Below are 20,945 nucleotides of genomic sequence, written 5' to 3'. Positions count from 1 at the left end.
ATGAGAGTAAGGAGGCCCTAAGTAGACACAAAGTTACTATCTCTTGGCCTTCAACATAAGGAGGACACTATCTTCTGTGTATCAGGGATATAAGTCAGGGCACCCCACGTGGAGGCCAGCTAGGAGGTAGGAAGTCCAGTAGGTTTTGGAAAGAAACAAGACCCCAATCTGAAGCAAACAACTAAGAAAGGACCACTAGATGAGACTTAAATACTATTTGTACTTCCCTATTTTCTTGTGTTCTCCTTTAAAGTTGTTAGAAAGTCTTTTCAAAATGCTAATTTGCCTCAGCTATCAAGGGAGGAAGAAAGAGAAAGGATTTTTGCTATATTTAAGTAGGAGCTGTACAAGGGCAGTAGCAGATTAATAAAAATGGGAGAAACCCCAAAGAGGTGACCTGACTCAAAATCTACAGGACTGAGGCTAGTTGGTCAGCTGCCTTTTTTAATCAAGGCTCTCCTTCCAGTGATAAAAGTGTAGACATTCTCCCCACACAATGATAAAGACTTAACTGCATGGGGGGAGGGAAGCTGCACGAAATTACAAGAACTATAACTACCCAGGCTGGTGTTTCCAGATTGTCTTCATCACAACTTTCCTGAGTAGGTTCCCAGCACCTCAAGAACCTCACTCCATGCCCTGAAGCTGCACAAGGAAGACCTGAAGCTAATAGGATACATATTTACCATACCCCCTTGTAATCCACTTGCTGTGCCTCCGAGCGTCCTCACCTTTCACTCACGCTAGAGACCCCAGTCCTCCTCGGAAACCTGAAACTTTCCCAATTGTTCCTGTCCCATCTGCCTCCAACCTCCCCACATCTGTGCAGAAACCAAATGACCCCCGTGTGATAAATACAAGGCCACACGCAGCTCTGTATGGTAGAAGTGAAAAGGGCACTGCGTGAGAGTCAAGAGATCTGGGCTCCATTCCCGGCTCTGCCACGGGTTTGCTGTGCGTGCTTCTGTCACGTACCTCCATTTACCCGTTGGTAAAAACGAAGAGAATGATTTACTTCGAAGGTCGCTAGCAGCTCAGTCGCTGGTCTGCGGCTTGAGTGGGGTGCCCCAGGCCTCCCGCCCCGCAACCTTCAGTATAGGGGCTTCTCTCTGGCCGGCTTCGCCTGGGATGCCCTGGCCGTAGGGCGTTCCTACGGCCGGCCCCGGCCTGGAGAGGCGATCGCGACCCACACCCACGGGCCGCGAGCGCAGCACCCCCTGGTGGCGGCAGTCAGGGATGTAGCCAGCACCCCTGACCGACCACTCATTCCAACCCTACTTGCCTGCCTTCCGACGCAAGGGCCTCACCACGAGCCCCCAGGGGTAGCAACCCAAGGACGGGGCGGAGGGAGACGAGAGGGAGGCCAGGCCCTGTTTCTCAGGTCTCCGGCTTCCTCCGGACTGCTCGTACGCCGACCACGGCCCGCCACGCCTCGAGGAAACGCAAAGGAGTGGTCCCCGTGACAACCGAGGAAGACGGTACAGGTATAGCAGTAGCCGTCACTTACCTGCGCCTCAGCTCCCGGACAGCCGGGCCGGCCACTCATCAACGTTCCCGAGCATCAGCCCCGAAGCAAAACAAGCCTTTATAGCGGCATCGGCCGCCACACTGCGCAGGCGCGCTGCACAAAGCATTCCCAAGACTGAAGGGAATTGTAGTCCCCCTTCGAGGAGCCCAAGGCTCCGCACGCTGCAAAGGACTACATTTCCCAGAAGCACCGTAGACGCCCTGGAGGAGGTGTGGGCTGCTTCTTTTCCCACCGCGCTCCTGGTTCTGCCCTATCCTTCTCCGTACCTTTGCGAGCCTGTCTGGAATCTTCTCCGAGGTCGTGTGTCCGGGTGGACGGCCAGGAAGGTTGACAGTAGCCCTGTGTTAGCAGGCAGCCGCGGGTTCGTAGGCAGGGACGTACTGACCTTGCGCAACCGTTCATGTACCAGAAAATATCGTGAAGGTCATCTTAGCTTGCCTCAGCCCCTTTGGTGTCATCACGGCCTGCCACCCCCGAATCTTATCTTTGTGGCATTTAAGATTTTACTATTGCTTGCTCGTGATTCGACCCTGCATTCTGCTCAGATATCACCTTTCGCACTTATCAAATGCCAGTATCACAGTTTCAGAAGAAGCAAGAGCCTTAGAAATGGTATGCTAACTCATCCCTTTCTTTTTATAGACGAAATTGAGGCTCCCGGGGAGATTGATCCCTTTATTTCTGTTTCATCTATACCTTCAACGTCATCATAGCATAAAGGCTACTCTCTATTGAGTGCCTACCTACTCTGTAACTGGTTCTTTACATATCATTCTTGTTCCTTTTAATCTCCATAACAACCCTATGTAGGTACTATGATTATCTATCTCAGAAAATTTTTTAAACGAAGGTAAAGTCACTTATCTATATTCATACAACAAGCTAGTTAGCTAGCGTGGAATCACTAACGTTATCATAAAACTTAAGTTATTAACACAGTGTATTCTTGCACACAGATGGACTAATTAATCAATGCAATAAAGAGCCTAGAAGAAGACTCATGCAGATGTGTAAACTTGATCTGTGACAGAGAAAACCTTATACACATCAGTGAGGAAAGGAAGAAGATTCAATACATAGTACTGAGACAATTGGTTATCTATATGAAAAAGAACTCAGGGATTACTACTGTATACCACACAGAAAAATCAATTTTGTATAGAGCAAAGGCTTAAATGTGAAAGGGAAAACTTTAAAACCTTTAGAAGAAAATAGGAAGTATCTTTATGAACTTGTGAGTACAGAAGAACTTCTTAGACAAGATACAAAAACAAATAATAGAGGAAAGATTGATAATATTTTACTGTATTGAAATTAAAACTTCTGTGCAAGATGCCATAAAGTGAAAAGATAAACCTCATGCCATAACTGATAAAGTTTTTGAACACAAAATATATGATAGTCTTGAAAAAGTTCATGGAAAATGTGTATTAATGAAAAATCTATGCATAGATTTCAAAAATTTTTGGCACCAAAATAAAGTCATACAAACTTATTATAACATGTCTGAACAGGATCTAGTTTGAGGTATTAAGAAGGATAAGACACCAATTTGAAAAGAGCCCCTATCAGAGCAACATGAATTCTGCTAAAACTGAAGCAAGAACAAACATCAAATTGTGGTGAAGCTTGGGTGGAAGAATGGTAAAATTATTGATGCCTTCTGAAAAGTTTATGGGGACAATGCCCCAAAGAAATCAGCAGTAAACAAATGGATAACTCATTTTCAGAAGGGATGAGACAATGTTAAAGATGAAGCCTGCAGTGGCAGACCATCTACATCAATTTTCAAGGAAAAAAAAAAAAAAATCTTGCTCATGCCCTGATTGAAGAGGACCTATGATTAACAGCAGAAACAATAATCAACACCATAGACATCTCAATTGGTCCCTTGAAAAATTAAAGTTGAGAAAACTTTCCACTCTATGGGTGCCAAAACTGATGTGCCCAGATCAGTTACAGACAAGTGCAGAGCTTTTAGTGAAAATCTTAAACGAGTAGGATCAATATCCTGAAGCTTTTCTTCAACGAATTGTAACAGGATATAACACATGGCTTTACCAGTACAATCTTGAAGACAAAGCACAATCAAAGCAATGGCTACCAAGAAGTGGAAGTGGTCCAGTCCAAGCAAAAGTGGACAGGTCAAGAACAAAGGTCATAGGCAACAGTTTTTTGGGATGCTCAAGATATTTTGCTTGTTGACTTTCTGGAGGGCCAAGGAATGATAACAACTGCTTGTTATAAGAGTGTTTGGAGAAAGCTAGCCAAAGCTTTAGCAGAAAAACGCCCAGGGAAATGTTCACCAGAAAGTTCTCTACCACAACAATGCTCCTGCTCATTCCTCTCAACAAACAAGGGCAGTTTTGCAAGAGTTTCAATGAGAAATCATTAGACATCCACCTTATACTTGTGATTTGGCTCCTTCTGACTGTTTTTGTTTTCTGATCTTAAAAAAAAATTTAAAGGGCACCCATTTTTTTTCAGTTAATAATGTAAAAAGTCTGCATTGACATGGGTAAATTCCCAGGACCCTCAGTTCTTTAGGGGTGGACTAAAATGGCTTGTATCATTGCTTACAAAAGTGTTTTGAACTAGATGGAGTTTACAATGAGAAATAAAGTTTATATTTTTTATTTTTATCTTTTAATTCCATTTTTCCATGAACTTTTTGAAGTCCTCTTATATAGCTAATTTCTACAATTCAATAAGAAACGGTGAATTACCCAATAGAAAATAGGCAAATGATGTGAACAGACAGCTCACAGAAAAAGAAACCTGAGCAGCCACTCAAATACAGTAAGATACCCAATCTCACTAAAAATCAGGAAAATTCAAATTAAAATAGCAATGAGATACCATCTCACCAAAGCATACTAGTACTTCCAACCATGCCTCAAACATTGTAGCACCCAAAAGCTGCAGATCTAGTAACTTCATATAAAATAAAGCTTCTAAAATATGCCTGAAATACCTCAAATATATCTATATATCTATATACATAGGTTGGTTTTTTTTTTTTTTTTTTTAAGGAATGGATTAGCACTATACAAGCCTGGTGCCAGACTTCAATATGCTGTAGTACTGCCTTGGTCTGTCCAAGGATAGCCTGAGCCAAACAATTACACTTAACTTATATTTATATGATACCGATTGCAAAACATCACCCCTCAAAATGTGTTTGTGTTGTGAAATGTTTTAGGGGTTGATATTCCCCAATCCTCAGCCAAGGGGCTAGAGAATATATGTTGCAATGCAGAATTGTATGTATTTTAAAATAATATATATGTTGTGTAATATACTAAATATACTCATTCATTCAATATTTGATGGAGACACAATGGAGCTAAAACAGACAAGTTTCCTGCCCTCATGTGGCTTATAGTCCCAAATACACATTAATCAAAATTTAAATTATGACTGTGGTAAGTATTAGAAAAGGAAGGTATATGTATGTTACATCTGAAGGATAGGAGTTAGTGAAGTGAAGCAGTGGAGGTGGGCAGAGGAGAGAACAATCCAGGCAGAGGGAACAACAAAGGCCAGGTGGTGGTAGAAGAAAGAAAGCATCTCCAAAGGCCTTGTACACGATGTTTTTAGAGTCTTTAGAGTCCAAAGGCTTTGTAGACCATGTTTTTTAGAGTCTTTAGAGTAAGAGCAAAAGGCAATCATTGAAAGGTTTTTTGAAAGTTTTCAGAATGAAAACGGAATTGTTTGTGTTCAAAGCAAAACGTAACAAAACAAAAACCCTGACAAATAGACCGGGGGGCAAAGGCCATGAATTGGAGGAGGAGAGGAGGATATTCCTCATGCACATATGGCTGATAACAAGAACTATCTCAAAGGACTCTGCAAAACCACAACCTTGCACAAAGGCCACCACAACTTTACACAAAAATACTTCTGCATGAACACCCAGCAATTGCCTGTCCAACCTCTGACTGGCATCAATCTTGTTAACCCTTTGGCTTCCTTTGTATCCCTGATTACACATAGTTTACAATGGCACAGGTACTCCCATCACAATGTTCTATCCTGATTAAACTCATTATTATTTTAGGAAAATTCTGTTTGTTATTTAGGTTGACAGTTTTAAAGGATGAATAGGGTAAGAGTTGAGAAATCAAATTTACATTTTGAAAACTACACTGTGGCTGGAAGACTGGAGAAGGAATTAGAGACAGCTAGAATGGGAGAGAAGAATCCAGCTAGGAGTGACTGTTGTTATCGAGGACAGAGTTGATGGTGGCTTGAATGAGGATTGTGGTGGAAAAGATGGAGAGAAGAGGATGGAGAAACATAAGAGATAAAATCAACAGAACATGTTGATGGATTAGATACAGTGGTATGAGAGGTGACAAGGGTAGCACTGGTTCCTGGTAGTTGAGCTGGATGGATGGTGGTACATTCACTGACAGGAGAAGTGCTCCACTTCAGTCACCTCCAGACACCCTCCTTCACTCAGCTTGTCAGGAGCTAATGTCAAGTAGTAACCATCACCCCACATCTGCTGTGGCCCTCATGTTCCATTCGTCTGCCAGTTACAAAGACAAAAGCTCTCTTTTGCAGGTCAACTTCACAATGAAAGACTTTTTCATGGAATAAGTAAGACTTTTCTTTAAAGTTAGTTAATAAATCAACTTTTGACATCATGGAAACAATATAGTTGAAAGAATATAATGTACCTCTTTAATGGTCTTAGGCAAATTAGAAAAGAAGAAGATTTAAGATGTAAACAATGCCAAATGAAAGCCAAACGACATCATGTTAATGTTATACAGCCAAAGGGTTCATAGCATTTTTAATAGAGAACTGCAGTAGTGTAGGCATATGATGATAAGTCATGTCACATATTCACATTATAAAGGAAAGCATTACACATGTCTCTCCTTTGTTGTAACAACTTCCCCTGTTACTTCATTGTTTCCTTACTTCATTGTTTCCTTACTTCATTAGCAGCATGGGTAGTAGTTAGCATGAAATGAAGAATTGTTTTTTAAATTTTGTTAAGTGAAGTGCTGTTATATTGAGATGCACTTTCAAATTGATTAGCCCAACAAAATAACAGATAGGTGTCCAAAACCTAGCTCCTTGCTAGAGAGGAAAAAATTGACAGCAATTATCTAATTTTAGCAAAACAATATTATACATCACATTAAATTAGTGCTGTGTTGATTTTTTAGTCTTGCATGTATATAACATAAACTTATTTTAATTTTATATGGTAGAAGAGCTATAAGCATAAGGACTTTTTTTTTTCCTTTTTGTCTTTTTTCGTGACCGGCAACGGATTGCAACCCTCAGTGTTGCACCCGCACCTCGCTCAGCCAGTGAGCGGCCGGTCTGTATGTGGGATCCGAACCCTCGGCGGGAGCGCCGCTGCGCTCCCAAGCGGCGCACTGTAGCAGTGCACCACCGGGCCGGCCTTAAGCATAAGGACTTTTTATTTTTTGACTGGTAAGGGGATCGCAACCCTCAGCACAGTGTGGTCAGCACCACGCTCAGCCAGTGAGCTCACCGGCCATCCCTATATAGGATCTGAACCCGCGGCCTTGGAGTTACCAGCGCTGCACTCTCCAGAGTGAGCCACGGGCCGGCCCTAAGCATAAGGACTTTGTACATGGTTTTATTAACGTACCTATTTAAGTAATATAACAATGTAAACAACTGAAGTCTACATCAGGGATTGGAGAAAATTGTTTCCCTTAAGAGTTCTGAACCTTACTTAGAAGGACATTGAGTGAAGGTGGAGAGATTTGTGGTGAGTTTGTTAAGAATATAGCATATAGCAGGGCACTGTGAAGTCGTGATCAGGGTTGAGTTTGCATACACATTTGGACAAATTTTCATGGGGACAAAAATAATGGAATTGAGGACAGATCCCTGACAACCTACCTCATCAACTTCCATCGTTTGCCTACAAGCCCAGCCCACCTTCCCTGACCCAGAAAGGAGGTGTTCATGTGCTTCTCCCAGAGCCCTCTGTTTTCTCTCTGTGCAGAAACAGCCCCCAGGCCCCAGCCCTGGCACCCGACTCACATAAGCAGTCTTCATAAACACAGAAGTCTTGCTCCAACCTCAGAGTCCCTGCTCTCTACAGGAAGAGGGGACACTGTCACCATCAATTGTTCAGGATTTGACCAGCATGGGGTAGATCCCGCTGCCTTCCAAGCAGTGTTTGACAGAAAGGCCTTCCGTCCAGTCACCAACCACAGCATCCCCACTTGTGTCAACATCTTCTTCACCCTGTCTGCTATCCTGGGAGTGATGAGTTCTGGCCCAACATCGCAATGGTCTAGTGGTGAGCAGTGGGTCCTCTGACTAGATTTGGTAGAATTAGAGACTCATAACAAAAAAACCAAACAACCCAATTTAAAAATGGGCAAAGGACTTGAATAAACATTTCTCTAAAGAAGATATATGAATAGCCAATAAGCACAGGAAAAGATGCTCAATATCATTAATCATTAAGGAAATGCAGATCAAAACTACAGTGAGATACCACCTCATATCCACTAGGATAGCTACTGGTTTTTTTTGTTTGTTTGTTTGTTTTTTGTTTTTTTTTTTTTCCTTTTTATCTCTTTTTTCGTGTCCGGCAACGGATCGCAACCCTCAGTGTCGCGCCCGTACCGGACCGGGACCTTTTTTTTTCCTTTTTGTCTTTTTTTGTGACCGGCAACGGATCGCAACCCTCAGTGTCGTGCCCATACTGGACCAGGACCGGCAACGGATCGCAACCCTCAGTGTCGCGCCCGTACCGGACCGGGACCGGCAACAGGATCGCAACCCTCGGTGTTGTGCCCACACCTCGCTCAGCCAGTGAGCGGGAACCGGTCTGTATGTGGGATCCGAACCCTCAGCGGGAGCACCGCCACACTCCCAAGCGGCGCACTGTAGCAGTGCGCCACCGGGCCAGCCCATTACTGTTTTTTAAAAAATAAAAAATAGCAAGTGTTGATAAGGATGAGGAGAAATTGGAACACTTGTGCACTATTGGTGGAGATGTAAAATGGTGCAGATACCATGGAAAACAGTATGGCAGTTTCTAAAAAAATTTAAAATAGAATTACCATACAACCCAGCAATTCCACATCTGGGTAGATACTCAAAAGAATTGAAAGTAGAGTCTTAAAGAAATATTTGTGTACTTATGTTCATAGCAGAATTATTCACAATAGTTGAAATGTGGGAGCAATCCAAGTGCTTATCAACAGCTGAATAAATAGAAAAAATGTGGTATGCGCATACAATGGAATATTATTCAGCATGAAAAAGGAAATTCTGACACATGGAGGAACCTTGAGGACATTATGCAAGTGAAATAAGCCAGTCACAGAAAGACAAATACAAGTACTGCATGATTCCACTTACATGAGGTATTTAGAGTAGTCAAAATCATAGAGACAGAAACGGTGATTGCAAGGGACTTGGGGGAGTGAGGAATCGGAGTACAGGGTCTCAGTTTTGCAATATGAAAGAAGTTGTGGAGGTGGATGGTGGTGATGGCTGCACAACAATATGGATGTATTTAATGCCACTGAACTGTACATTTAAAAATGGTTGAGATAATACATTTTATGCAAAGTGTATTTTATCACAATAAAAAATTAGAAAGAAATTATTTTAAAACTTTTTTTAAAAATTAGAGGCTCATTCTGTGGGGTGGAGAGGCATGACAAGGAATGTCAATGACATCATTGCAGGTAATATCTGTTCCTTTCTGGAAAAATCCACAAGAAACATGTTCCCAACGGACCCTCAATACTGGGTTTTTCACTTGCATTTTTCATGTACCCTGGAATGTTTTGATCTACATTTTCCAGTGACTTATGATTAAAAATCATAATTGCCACATGGACAGCCTTGGCAATTAGTAAGGAGCAGGTGGTGGCATTGGACCTGCCTTCTTGGAGTTAATAAGCCTGGATGAAAATTGCTTTTCCAGGATGCACACCTACAACTGATGACATTGTTCCTGTGGCTGAATGTGGTATGACAGACTGTTTCCCCTTTTCCCACTCCTGGGTCCAATTTTGCAGATTGCACTGAGTCTGAGAATACCCACGAATTAGACAAATTCAAACAGTCAGACCAACAATGTAAACACAAAACTTCCTGATTATTCTGCCAGTTTAGGAGGGCAGAGGACACATAGGGAGAAGGTGGCATAAACCAAAGTCACAGAAGCCAGTACTTAAGTGGCTCCATCCCAGGGAATCCAGAGCCAAGCTCAAGGTCTCCCTTGAGAACACTGAGGGAAAAGTGGAAACAAGTAAGACTTTGTTAGTGACATTGTGACAGCTGTTCCCAGAGAAGGGGTGGGAGAGTTTTAAAAGGACTGCAAAGTACAGGAGGCAGAGCAAGAATAAAACTAGGTCCCACCCCCTGATTATCTCATGCCATTTGTCATCTAGGTCTGGTACAATCCATTCATCAGGTGGAACCCAGATGAATGTGGGGGCATCAAGAAGCTCAGCATGGCAACTGAGACCCTATGGCTTCCAGATATCTTCATGGAGGAGCTGTAGGTACCACAGCTGAAAAAAGCAAGAAGGAAACCATATCTGCAGGGAAGGCCATAATGTAACCAACAGGGACCACACAAAGACTCAACTTAGAAAAGAGCAGGGTCTGAGTTGAATAGCTTACAACTCCCAGAATCCGGCGATAGGTGGAAGGGAGAAGTCATATGAGTGGGGCTGGAGCCCAGGAATGGGGTGACCTGAGAGAGAAAGGCCAAGTCAGATAGGGAACCCACAGCACCTACCTCCCTGTCCTTCTCACATACAGCATGGACATGGATAAGACACTTACGGGTCTCATGGCTTATGTCAACAGTTAAGGTTGCATCAAATATGATAAGCCAATGTGGGTGGTCAGCATCTGTAACCTGACATCTTCTACTTCCTTTTTGATCAACAGATCTGCATCCTCACCTTTATCTCTTTCCCCTACACAGGTAAGTGAGGCTCATTAACATAGGCTGTGGAGAGGCAGAGAAAAGGTTTTGAGTGAGAAGAGGACAGAAAGCTAGGAACAGTGAGGCAATCTCACCAAAAGTGGTCTGGAAGCTAAGTGGTGAGGAACCCAACAGCGTGGGTGAGGGGCTTGGAGCATCTGGGAAGGCTATTGTCTGGATCTCCTTTGCAGCAGAGAACATGGTCCAGGGCATGGAGAAAGTGCAGGAGCTTTCAAACACACCCCAGAACCTCATTAGGAGCAAGGAGGAGAGGGTACTTCTGGGTATCCACCAAAAAGCAATGAAGATGACTGTGGACACCAACTAGTACAACCAAATCATTTTCTATGTGAGCGCAGGGGCTCTGGTGGTGACCTTCTCTTAAGATTCGTAGCTTATGTCCTCCACTAGAATGTAAGCTCTCCCCCTAGAAAGTAAGCCCCATGGAGGCAAAGATTTTTGTCAGTTGTTTTCCCTTATAAATCTCCAGTACTAGAACCATACCTGGTACCTAGTAAATATTCATTAAATAAATCTTCCCTTGAGGAACACCAAAGCTCCTATGCCAGTGATTCACAGTAAGAGCAAACTTCCCATTTCCCAAGGCCTATCAGAACTTTGCGGAGGGCAAGAATTTTTGTTTATTTTTAACAAGATATGGTGGAAAAAGTTATGAAACACTGTCTTAGGGAAATTATGATTCCAGATCCTGACAAGCACAAAGTAATTCTGCTTTTCCTCCCACTGGTCTTAAATGTTCACCTGCAAAGTCACCAGAGATTAGACCTTAATGAGAAAAGCAAGCAGAAATGAAAAGATAAAATGCACATGATACCTAAGTATCTGGTCCCACAGCCTTGCTAAGAGCACATTGGCAGGGATAAAAATTTAAATAGAGAGGAGTGGCTGGTTAGCTCAGTTGGTCAGAGCGCAGGTTGGTAACACCAAGGTCAAGAGTTTGGATCTCCACACTGGCCAGCCAAAAAAAAAAAAAAAAAAAAAAAAAAAAATTCAATAGAGAAAGTTGACACCTTGGGCCAAGAAAGAATGAGATCCATTTCAGTGGTAAGCAGCATGGTAAGAATCAAAGCCTGTGAGATGCAATTAGATGGAGAGACAGGACAGTGAATGCACAGTGAGGTAAGGTTTCCTTACTAGACAACCTGTTCTGGGACAAATCCCAACTCTTACTCTTACCTGGCTTGTCAGCCTCCCAGCCTGTCCCTCACTTGTGTCGCCCTCTCCTCCCCATGAAGTGTCCGTCAGGCACAAGCCCACCCTCCACATCATAAACCTTCTGGTGCCCAGTAGCTTTCTGGTTGCCATCAATGCCCTCAGCTTCTACCTTCCAGCAGAAAGCAAGAACCGTGTGCCATTCAAGATAACTCTTCCACTGGGCTACAACATCTTCCTGCTCATGATGAATGACTTGCTCCTCACCAATGGCACCTCCCTCAGCAGCATGCCCTCTCCCTCCATCAAGAGAACAAAAGCAAGGTGTGGTGGGATGGGGAGAGGGACCAGCAGAACCAGATCAGAATGAAAAGGAATCCTGGAAAAAGGTCCTCTGGGAAAGAGGAAACAAGAAGCCCTGGGTGGTGCCTCTGGCCCTCACGCAGACCCACCTTCCCTCTAGGTGTGCCTGTCCCTGATGGTGATCAGCCTGCTGGAGACCGTCTTCATCACCTACCTGCTGCACCTGGCCACCACCCAGCCCCCACCCATACCTCAGTGGCTCCAAGCCCTGCTGCTGCACTGCACCAGACCAAGGAGATGCTGCCCCACTACACCCCAAAGGGAAACAATGGCCTGGGTCCCACCCCCACCCACCTGCCTGGTAAGGGAAACCAGCACCACCCACGCTTCCTCTTCCCAACCTTCACTTATCTGCTCCTGCCTCCTTCCCAAGCACCCTCCCTCCCAGGTGACCTTCATAGCCCACAGCTGAGTCTTTGTCCTCTCCACAGGCCTGAAGGAGCCAGTAGAGTTGGTGGGGACAGTACCAGGCCCAAGAGAGGTAGGGTCAAATGGGTGCCCTAATCAACGGGGGCCCAGCAGGAATGGGAGGCCCAGAAGCATCACTTGGTAGAGCTGTGGGTACAGTTCAGCCTCATGATGGACACCCTGCTCTTCCGCCTCTACTTGCTCTTGCTGGCCTCCTCCGTCATGATGGTCATCATCCTCTGGAAAACCTAGGCAGATACCCACCTTAAACTCTAGTCTAGAGCTTCTCTTGACTCTAGAAACCAGCCAAGCTCTCATGCCTGTCCAAATTGCAGCCTTTCAGCCCTGGCAATTGCCTCATTTTTAACCCAGATCTCCTGTGCAGTTTCAGACCAGACCTGGATAGTTTCCTATGTCCTCCCAGGAGTCCTGCCTCCCTGGCTCCACGGAATTCAGCATCTTTCATTGAATCACCCCAATAAACCCCTTTTCAGAAAGTATTGGCTCTTCCCTGAATTATATTAAAAATCCTGGGATTGGGACAGCCCGTGGTTCACTTGGGAAAGTGTGGTGCTGATAACACCAAGGCCATGGGTTTGGGTCCCTATAAAGGGATAGTCGGTTAGCTCACTTGGGAGAGTGTGATGCTGACAACACCAAGTCAAGGGTTAAGATCCCCTTACCGGTCATCTTTAAAAAAAAAAAAAAAATCCTGGGATTGTGAGTCTTCTTGCAGAAACTTCTCCTTACCCAAAGTAATAAGGATTTTCTTGTGTGTATTTTTTTTAAGTCTATCAGACAATATGTGAAAGTGGGAGAGAAGGGGCCAAAATCTATCAGAAGGAATTATAATGAAATAGAGATTAATCGCCTAAATCCAGTTACCCCAGATTTAAGCTTCAGAAATTAATAATGTGCCAGAACTAGGCCTCTTTTGCTTAAAGAGTGAAGCCTTTGCCACAGCCTGACATATGACTCATTCATCTCTAAGCACTTAGAGTGTTAACATAATCCCACATTACTGTTAACAGTGTCTGTGTTATAATTTGAGTTGATCTACCCTTAATTATATTAAGAAAAAAATATTAGGCTAAGGGGGCACATTTGCAAGTGGCATCTACCTTACTTGGGAGAAATACAAATGCCCCTAGATGATCTGGAAAATTCCCCTTTCTAGCACTTGCCTTATTATTTTAAAAGTCTTTGCCAGCCCATTTATCCACTGGCTGCCTTGGGCAAGTAGAGGCTCCACTGTATTGTTGCTGACCCCAGGTTCAGAAGCACAGATTCTAGAGGAATTTACAACTCAAACACGATCTTTTATTTTTAGTAACGATTTCTTTTTCTTTTTTTTTTGGTTTATTCTACTACTTGCTATCTGAAGCTTATATTTCCCAGGCCATAACAGTCTAGGAGTAAAGATAGCATGACAAAATTGTTCACTAAACAATTTTTCTCTGGTTCCTCCTCTCCACTGCTCTTCCTCAAACTCCTCCAGCTCCCTCTGGTCACTATGGATGCCCAAAGGGTGGAAAGATTGCCGATGTCCACTAGAGGTGCTGCTGCTGCTGCTGCTGCTAGTGCCTGCCACAGACCCTACCCATCATCTCGCTGTAAGAGCATCTGCTCACAGAGCCAAAGCCACTGGACGAGGGCTGAACACTGTGGCTGCAGATGCTCCCAGCTGGCTGCAGAGTCAACAGGACCAGCTGTTACTTGCTCTTTCCTTGCAGCCCCCTTTGGCTGGGACTCAGGAGGGATCCGCAGAATCTGGGGTATTGAGTAAGAAATGCCCTGTGCTTCCTTGAATCACTCTTTTTCACTAAGGCCCATGGTCTTTGAACTAAATTTGTGTCCCTTCATTCTCCTTTTAGAATGTAGTTTTTGTTTTTTCAGGAAGATCTCTGGCTCCTCAGTTTCCAGAACCCTGTCAGGCACTCCCCCCACCATCACCAATCACCAATCCTCCAGGCATGTACAAAACATGTCCAAAACCTAGTGTATATACAATCTAGGCTCAAATGGGGAGTTCTGACAGTCACCTAAATAAATTATTGTATCTGTTATTATTGTGGTACTTCGTCAATTCACAGCTTTTTACAAGGTGGGCCTTCAGAAAGCACACAATAATAGTAATGATAACAACCAATATTTATTAAGTTACCTATATGCGGCAGGTGCTCTTCTAAGTGCTTTACATGAATTAACACATTCAATCCTTATAGTAACCCTGTGAAGGAGGAACTATAGATCCAAAAACCTTTGGAGCCAAATATGCTTTGGAATGAGAATTTTTCACATTTTAAAAAGGTAATAACTGTGCATGTATTGCATATTACTAACACCCTAAGTGGGGTATGCAGCAGCACGCAATAATCAACCACATTAATATTTCTGCAGTGAAATCTACAAATATTCACACTAGGTAGCAAACATAAAACTATGAATAGTCTTGCATCAGTTCAGGTCAGGTTCTGGCATCAACTAATTTGTGAAAAAATCATTTGTTTTTCCAAGCCCTTTCGATTTTAGAACTGTGGTTCTGTATGATTATCCTCGTTTTGTATATGGAGAAAAGGAAGCAAAGAGAGGTGAAGTGACTGTCAGTGTTAGTGCTAGCTGAGTAATAGAGTGCGGTTTGAACCTAGGCAGGCTTGCCCTAGAGACTGGACTCCTCACCTCTCTACTATGCTTCAAATTGAGGAGGAGAACCAGATAGGTTCTCTAAGAGTCCCATATTGAGCCGTCAGTACCACTTCAAGTCTTTATCAGCTAATACTTTAGGAGAATTCAAACAGAAAGAGCAAGGCACTGATCAGGGTCCCAAAGACAAACTTTCTTTTCAATTTCCTTTTACACCCTCCCCCAGAATCCCCCCACCTCGACTCCATCCCTCATCCCCCATCTTCCCACCCTCATCAGTCACAACTAAGTCTGCTACTTACGCTTTCACACTGTTTTTTGTCTTAACCTTGGTGTTATAACACTGCACTCTAACCAGCTGAGCTAACTGGCCAGCCAGATACTTACGCTTTCGTCATTCTTTTCTGGAAGGTGTATTTCCCCAAATCTAATCTGGGCAATCCATCTTTCCTCTGTGTTCCCTCTGAATTTAATATTTTGCTGCTAATTTTGAATCTTTCACTACTGTACTCTATCTTGACATGGTCATCTCACCTGGAAATCATCCTTGACTTTTGCTGAGTAGCTCATTACCCAGCTTTTGAGGAACTCTGAAATTTAAGATCAATGTGCATCATTTTGCCTTCCCCACCCATCCTCATGTACATATTTCTCTGCTTCATTTCTTCACATTTTTCTGCATTATCTAGCTTTAAGTTTTATTTGAATAGAAAATCTGTGGTTTACCTCTTTTGACACATGGATAAAGATTCTATATCTACTTTTAGTAAGAGAAGGCATGATATAATTATAGTGATTTCATTTTATCCAAAAGTAAAATCTGAACATGTGATCTTAACACATAACTGATAATCATACAGAACCTTTGAAACTGGAGCTCTCCCACAAAATTAACAGGTATGGGTGCCGCCTGTCTGTTCTGCCTATCACAGAAGACTGTGATGAGCACACTTTGTGCTGGTGACTTTCCTCTTGTTATCTGGCAAACGTGCTGACAGGCAACTGGCCCTGCTTATGCCACTTTATATTTGGTGGCCTGTTTCTGCCCAACAGCTCCTCACCCTGTCCATTCACCTGCAGTGCCATCCTGTGGTTCTCACGCACATTTTTGTTCACCTTCATGTGCTCTCAATCATTACAAGCAGTATTTCTCCATGTTTCTACATTTTCCTTTGGTTCCATATTAACTTGACATTAAAATATTTCATCTCATTACCATCTTTGCCTCCCTCCTCCCCGTCCTCCAGGTCCACTCTAGGATGTGAAGTCACAAACTTTATTTCAAGCCTTTCATTTTTCTGATTTCTCCAATTTCTGATTCTGCCTTTGATAACTCTTATTTGATCATTCCTTGGCTCTGGTTCTTCTAGACAGTAAAGAAAAAATGGTACAGTCGAGAGACTTTGGAATCTGGCAGCCCTGGGTTTTAATCTGATTCCATTACTTGTTAGCTGGATAACCTTGGACAAATCGCCTAATCTTACAAGTTTAAATTTTGTCATTTGTCAAGTGAACAGGTATGATGTAGTGGGGGGAAGAGGAACGGGTAAAGGGACATGAAAATCAACTACAATGTATATTGTGAAGTTAAAATAAAATAAAATAAAATAAAATAAAATAAAAGATAAATTTTGTCATTTGTGAAGTGAAGCTAATAAGAGAGATTAAATTATGTCTAAAATATTGTTTTTGAAAATTTATAAGTTTATAGAAACTAAAAAGCTAAATGTGAAACACTAGGGAGCATCCATTTTTCATGCAAGCTGGGTGGAACCTGAAATGCAAAATAGACTTCTAGGTGGGAGGCAATAGACTAAAGAATTACAGACTTTCTAGTTCAACCCCCTCATTTTTTAGATGAGAAAAATGAAGTGGAGAGAAGTGAAGTGACAGGTGTGGGGCTGTCATAATGCAACAGAGTCTGGGCTCAGAGCCTGGGCCTGTGAAAGTGGCAGCCACAGGTGAAGCCTTGTCCATGGACTCTTCCCAGGTGCTTCTCAGGAGTCCCAAGACACTCCAACTCTCCTGCTCCCAAGGCACTGTAGCAGCCTGCATTATAACATAAATAATTTTTGTTGCTTATAACATAAATACCTGAAACTGGGTGATTTTCAAAGGAAATGGAATTTATTGCTTACAGTTGGGAAGTCCAAAGTCCAGGGAACACATCTGGTAAAGGCCTTGGTGGTGGCAACAGTGACTCAGGGGCCTCACATGGCAGAATGGTGGAGCAGGAAGAGACCTCACATGCTCTCCTTTTAAAGCCCTCAGAACCACACCCATGACCACCATTATTAATTCATTCACTATGTCACGGTTCTCACAATCTAATCATCTCTTCAAGGCCTTACCTTTCAAGGACCATAATAGGATTTCTTACCCTCTTAACAGTCACAGTGGGGATCGAGCTTCTAATGCATAAAACTTGGGGGACACAATTCAATCCATATCATAGCCTGACCTCAGCTAGTAACCCACCCTGCACTCCCTGGCTCCTTAGCCCTGGCCAATTGTCTCTGCGTGTGATTGCCATCCATCTGGTCTGCAAAGCAGTGGCCCTCACCTCCTCCTCCACTATTGAATTTTGTCCTTGCCATGTTACAGCAATATTCCATACCTGATCTCCCAAAGTCCCAGATAAACCAGACCACCAGGGGGCCATACAGTGTGATCCCCTTGGAATAAGCTGAAGAGACGAGTGTAGCTATCCCCATGATTCACTTTTGGATCCAAGAATTGTCTAGGCCCAGGGTGACCCAGTCCACAAGACTGTCTAGCTATGGAATAATGAAAAGAACAAGGTAAGAGCAATAGAATCAGATTGCTCTGGCTTTGAATCCAGATTCTGCCAATTTTCACTTGAGTGGATAGAACATACTTTTTTTAATCTCTGCACCTCAGTTTTCTAATCTGTAAAATGGGAGTAATGATACTGACCTTTCAAAACAGTCATGAGGATATGAATACTGTAAGTAAAGGGCCTAACACAGTATAGGGCACATGTCAAAAACACAGTAAATGGTAGCTCTGGTTAGACCATTCTGAGCCTGGCCTTTACTAGAAAGTTAGAGAGGAGGTCAGGAATGAAAGGCTGGGCCCCCTGGATCCCAACTGCTGCCATGCTTCTGCCAATCCCCATCCCCACCACACTGCACCCAGGATGCAGGTCCACACCTCAGCCACACCATGGGAACAGCAGTTAAGTTCTATGATATGGCCTCAAGGACTCCCATGAGGTTCCCAACCACCTTTCTTACACCTGCCGAAGGTGCCTGTGTCCCCTCTCCTCATCCACAGTGAACTGACAGTCTAGGCATTTGACAAACAAACATTTATTGACTACTTACTACTACATACCATATGCCAGGGTCCAAAGTAGAAGATCACTTCCTGCTCTCCAAGAGGGTACAGAGTAGTAGTGGTGATGCACACGTAAAGAGATGTTTCCAATTTAAGGGTCACGATAGAGCTTGGGTGTGTGTGCTTGTTGATATGTGTGTGCATGTGAGAGGAAGGCTTCACAGAAGACTGGGTGCTTGAGTCTAGCTGACTCTTTAAGAATTTATTAATAGAACAGGAGAACAATGGAGAGGGTACATTTTAGATTGAGAGAAATACAGAGGAGTAAAATCACATATTGTGTGGTTGGTGGTGCTGTTTAGTATATAGTGTTTTTCCACATGTGGTCCGAGGCCCACCTGTATTAGAATCAGCTATGGACCTAGTTTAAAATTTAAAGTCCTAAGCACTACTGCCTGCAATTCTGATTTAGGGCAAAGATTCTGATTTGAGGTCAAGATTCTGAATTGGGGCCAGAAGGGTGAGGGTAGGGCTCATGAGGTAACTATATACATATTAACAATAAGAACAACTCTTTTAGAACATAAAATTCAAGGCAGAAAATGGTAGGTGGGAGTTAAGCTGGGAAGCACCTGTTACATCACGTTAAGGAGCCAGATTTTGTCACAGAGGCCCATCGTTCTCCTAGTGTGGTCTCAGGACCAAAAGCAGCAGCCGCAGCATCACCTGCAAATTCTCAGGCCCAGCAATCTTAACATAACTGCTATAGACAATGCGAGCCACTGAAAGATTTCAAGTATAAGACCTGGTCAGATTTGCATTTCAAACAAATCACACAGGCTGCACTGTGAAGGATAATTGAGAAAATGCCAGACTAATAGACTACTAAGGAGGTGACCAGGTGGGAAGCCGGAGGGTTTTGATGGTACTACACAGTTGCCGGAGAGTTTTCGCCTTGGCTTGCTACCCTCCTGGGAAGGCTTGCTATGTTGCATACATCCATCCTCCAAACAAGGGGCACCTAGATGATGGGGCAGCCCTAGATGAAAGGAAATGCTTTTCCAGGTGACTCAGGGATATGTATTACAGAGCTGCAACCAAGGTTTAGGGAATCCCAAGAAAAGGCAAAGGTTTCTAAAAAGACCCACACCTAATTTGATAGTATCCCCAACAGATCCAAGGCTGCCCATCAAACATGAAGGGCTTGGAAACCCCAGCCCAGCTGTGTCCTCAGCATTGACTCAAACCACCTCTGCCTCTCCTTATCCCCTGATGCCCAAGTGCTCCTGTGCCCAGCCTCTGGCCTTTCTAGAACTCCCTGATTCTGACTGTTCAGCCACCCTGGCTAACCCGCAACCAGAACCAGTTATGTGCCCCAGGCCATGAGAAGTGTCCATCTGGTGCCTCTACAGGGCTTACAAAACTGATAGGTGACACTTGCCCTCATCCCAGAGGAGAGCAAACTCTCAAGCCTACTCACACAGATCCTGCGGGCCAGCCTGGGCACTGGACTCCAGCCTCTGGGTCAGACATTGTAGCTCAGCTGGGCTCCTAAATCTGGTGTCTGTACCCCTAGCTCTTCTGAAGCCTTAGGGAATCTATTGTCCAACTTACCTATTCCTGATCCACCAGAGTACAGCCAAGTGGACACCAGATACCAGTACTAAGAAGCCTGGAAAGGAGTCTCAAGTGGCTGCTCACTGTACATACTGGGAGTTCCATGGTGAGACGCCAGAAGTTGTTCTGCCATGTTGTCAACCAGTACCCCAAGGGGAGATGGTGAGAAATGAAGAGTCACGCTTTATGAAATCAGGAGGACCTTACTGGCTACTGACCTGTAAGGCATCTCGGTTTATTTTAGGTTCCTTTTTATAAGCCAGTGAAAATAACAAATCGTAGTGATTAAATCAATTATATCTGGTACCAAGCTATTTATAGAACATTTTCAGCTACCACAGCACTTGAAGATTCATAGCTAACTACATATCAACAAAATAAGAACGTTAATTTCTTATTTACAAAGCTTCCAGGGTCCTGGGTTCAATCAAAGGTCAGACCTCAAAGGGAAGGAGAAGGGGGAAAAGGGCAAAATGGGGAGCCAGCCTTGCTGGCTTTTTCCTTACAATGGCAAGGACCTTGTCAGCTTGCCATTCAGTTCCCCACATTGCCAGTTAGAACAGGGCGTGAGGGGAGAGACCATGGTGACCACCCTACCATGATTTGGGATTTTAAGAGTGCTAAATTCCTGGGATCCCAAGGTGCCAAGTTTCAAGATGTTCGCAACTGCAGATAATTTTATCCCCGAGAGGACCACTGGCAATGTCTGGAGACATTATTAATGGTGTCGGAGGTGCTGCTGGCATCTAGTGGGCCAGAGATGCTGCTAAACATCCTCAGATGCATGAGCCAGCTCACCAAATAAGGAATTATTCAGACCAAAATATCAACAGTGCTGAGGTTGAGAAACCCCGCTCCAGCTAACTCCAGGCTCACAGGAGTCCTATGTGGCCCCAAAATTGTCCAAAGAGGCAGTTAAAGCCTACATTCAGAGCCTCTGTTTCTAGATGC

General features: G+C 43.7%; 1 protein-coding gene and 1 pseudogene across 4 annotated transcripts in view; one reads left to right on the top strand and one right to left on the bottom strand.

The window, feature by feature from the left end:
- Positions 1-20,945, bottom strand: part of ABCC5 (ATP-binding cassette, sub-family C (CFTR/MRP), member 5) — a 140,786-nt gene that overhangs the window by 84,651 nt on the left and 35,190 nt on the right. For 3 of the 4 annotated variants that reach the window (XM_008574201.1, XM_008574204.1, XM_008574203.1), the window contains exon 1: positions 1,508-1,581. The exons of the other annotated variant lie outside the window; for it this stretch is intronic. The gene's annotated coding sequence lies outside the window, so the exon portion shown is untranslated. Of the gene's footprint in view, positions 1-1,507; positions 1,582-20,945 lie in introns of those variants that run through there. 4 annotated transcript variants of the gene reach the window in all.
- On the top strand, positions 1,007-12,686 carry LOC103591701 (annotated as a pseudogene).

The sequence above is a fragment of the Galeopterus variegatus genome, unplaced genomic scaffold (genome assembly GCF_000696425.1).
Source record: "Galeopterus variegatus unplaced genomic scaffold, G_variegatus-3.0.2 Scaffold1013, whole genome shotgun sequence".
NCBI classification, from domain to species: domain Eukaryota; kingdom Metazoa; phylum Chordata; class Mammalia; order Dermoptera; family Cynocephalidae; genus Galeopterus; species Galeopterus variegatus.
This window is presented reverse-complemented; position numbering and strand designations above follow the sequence as displayed.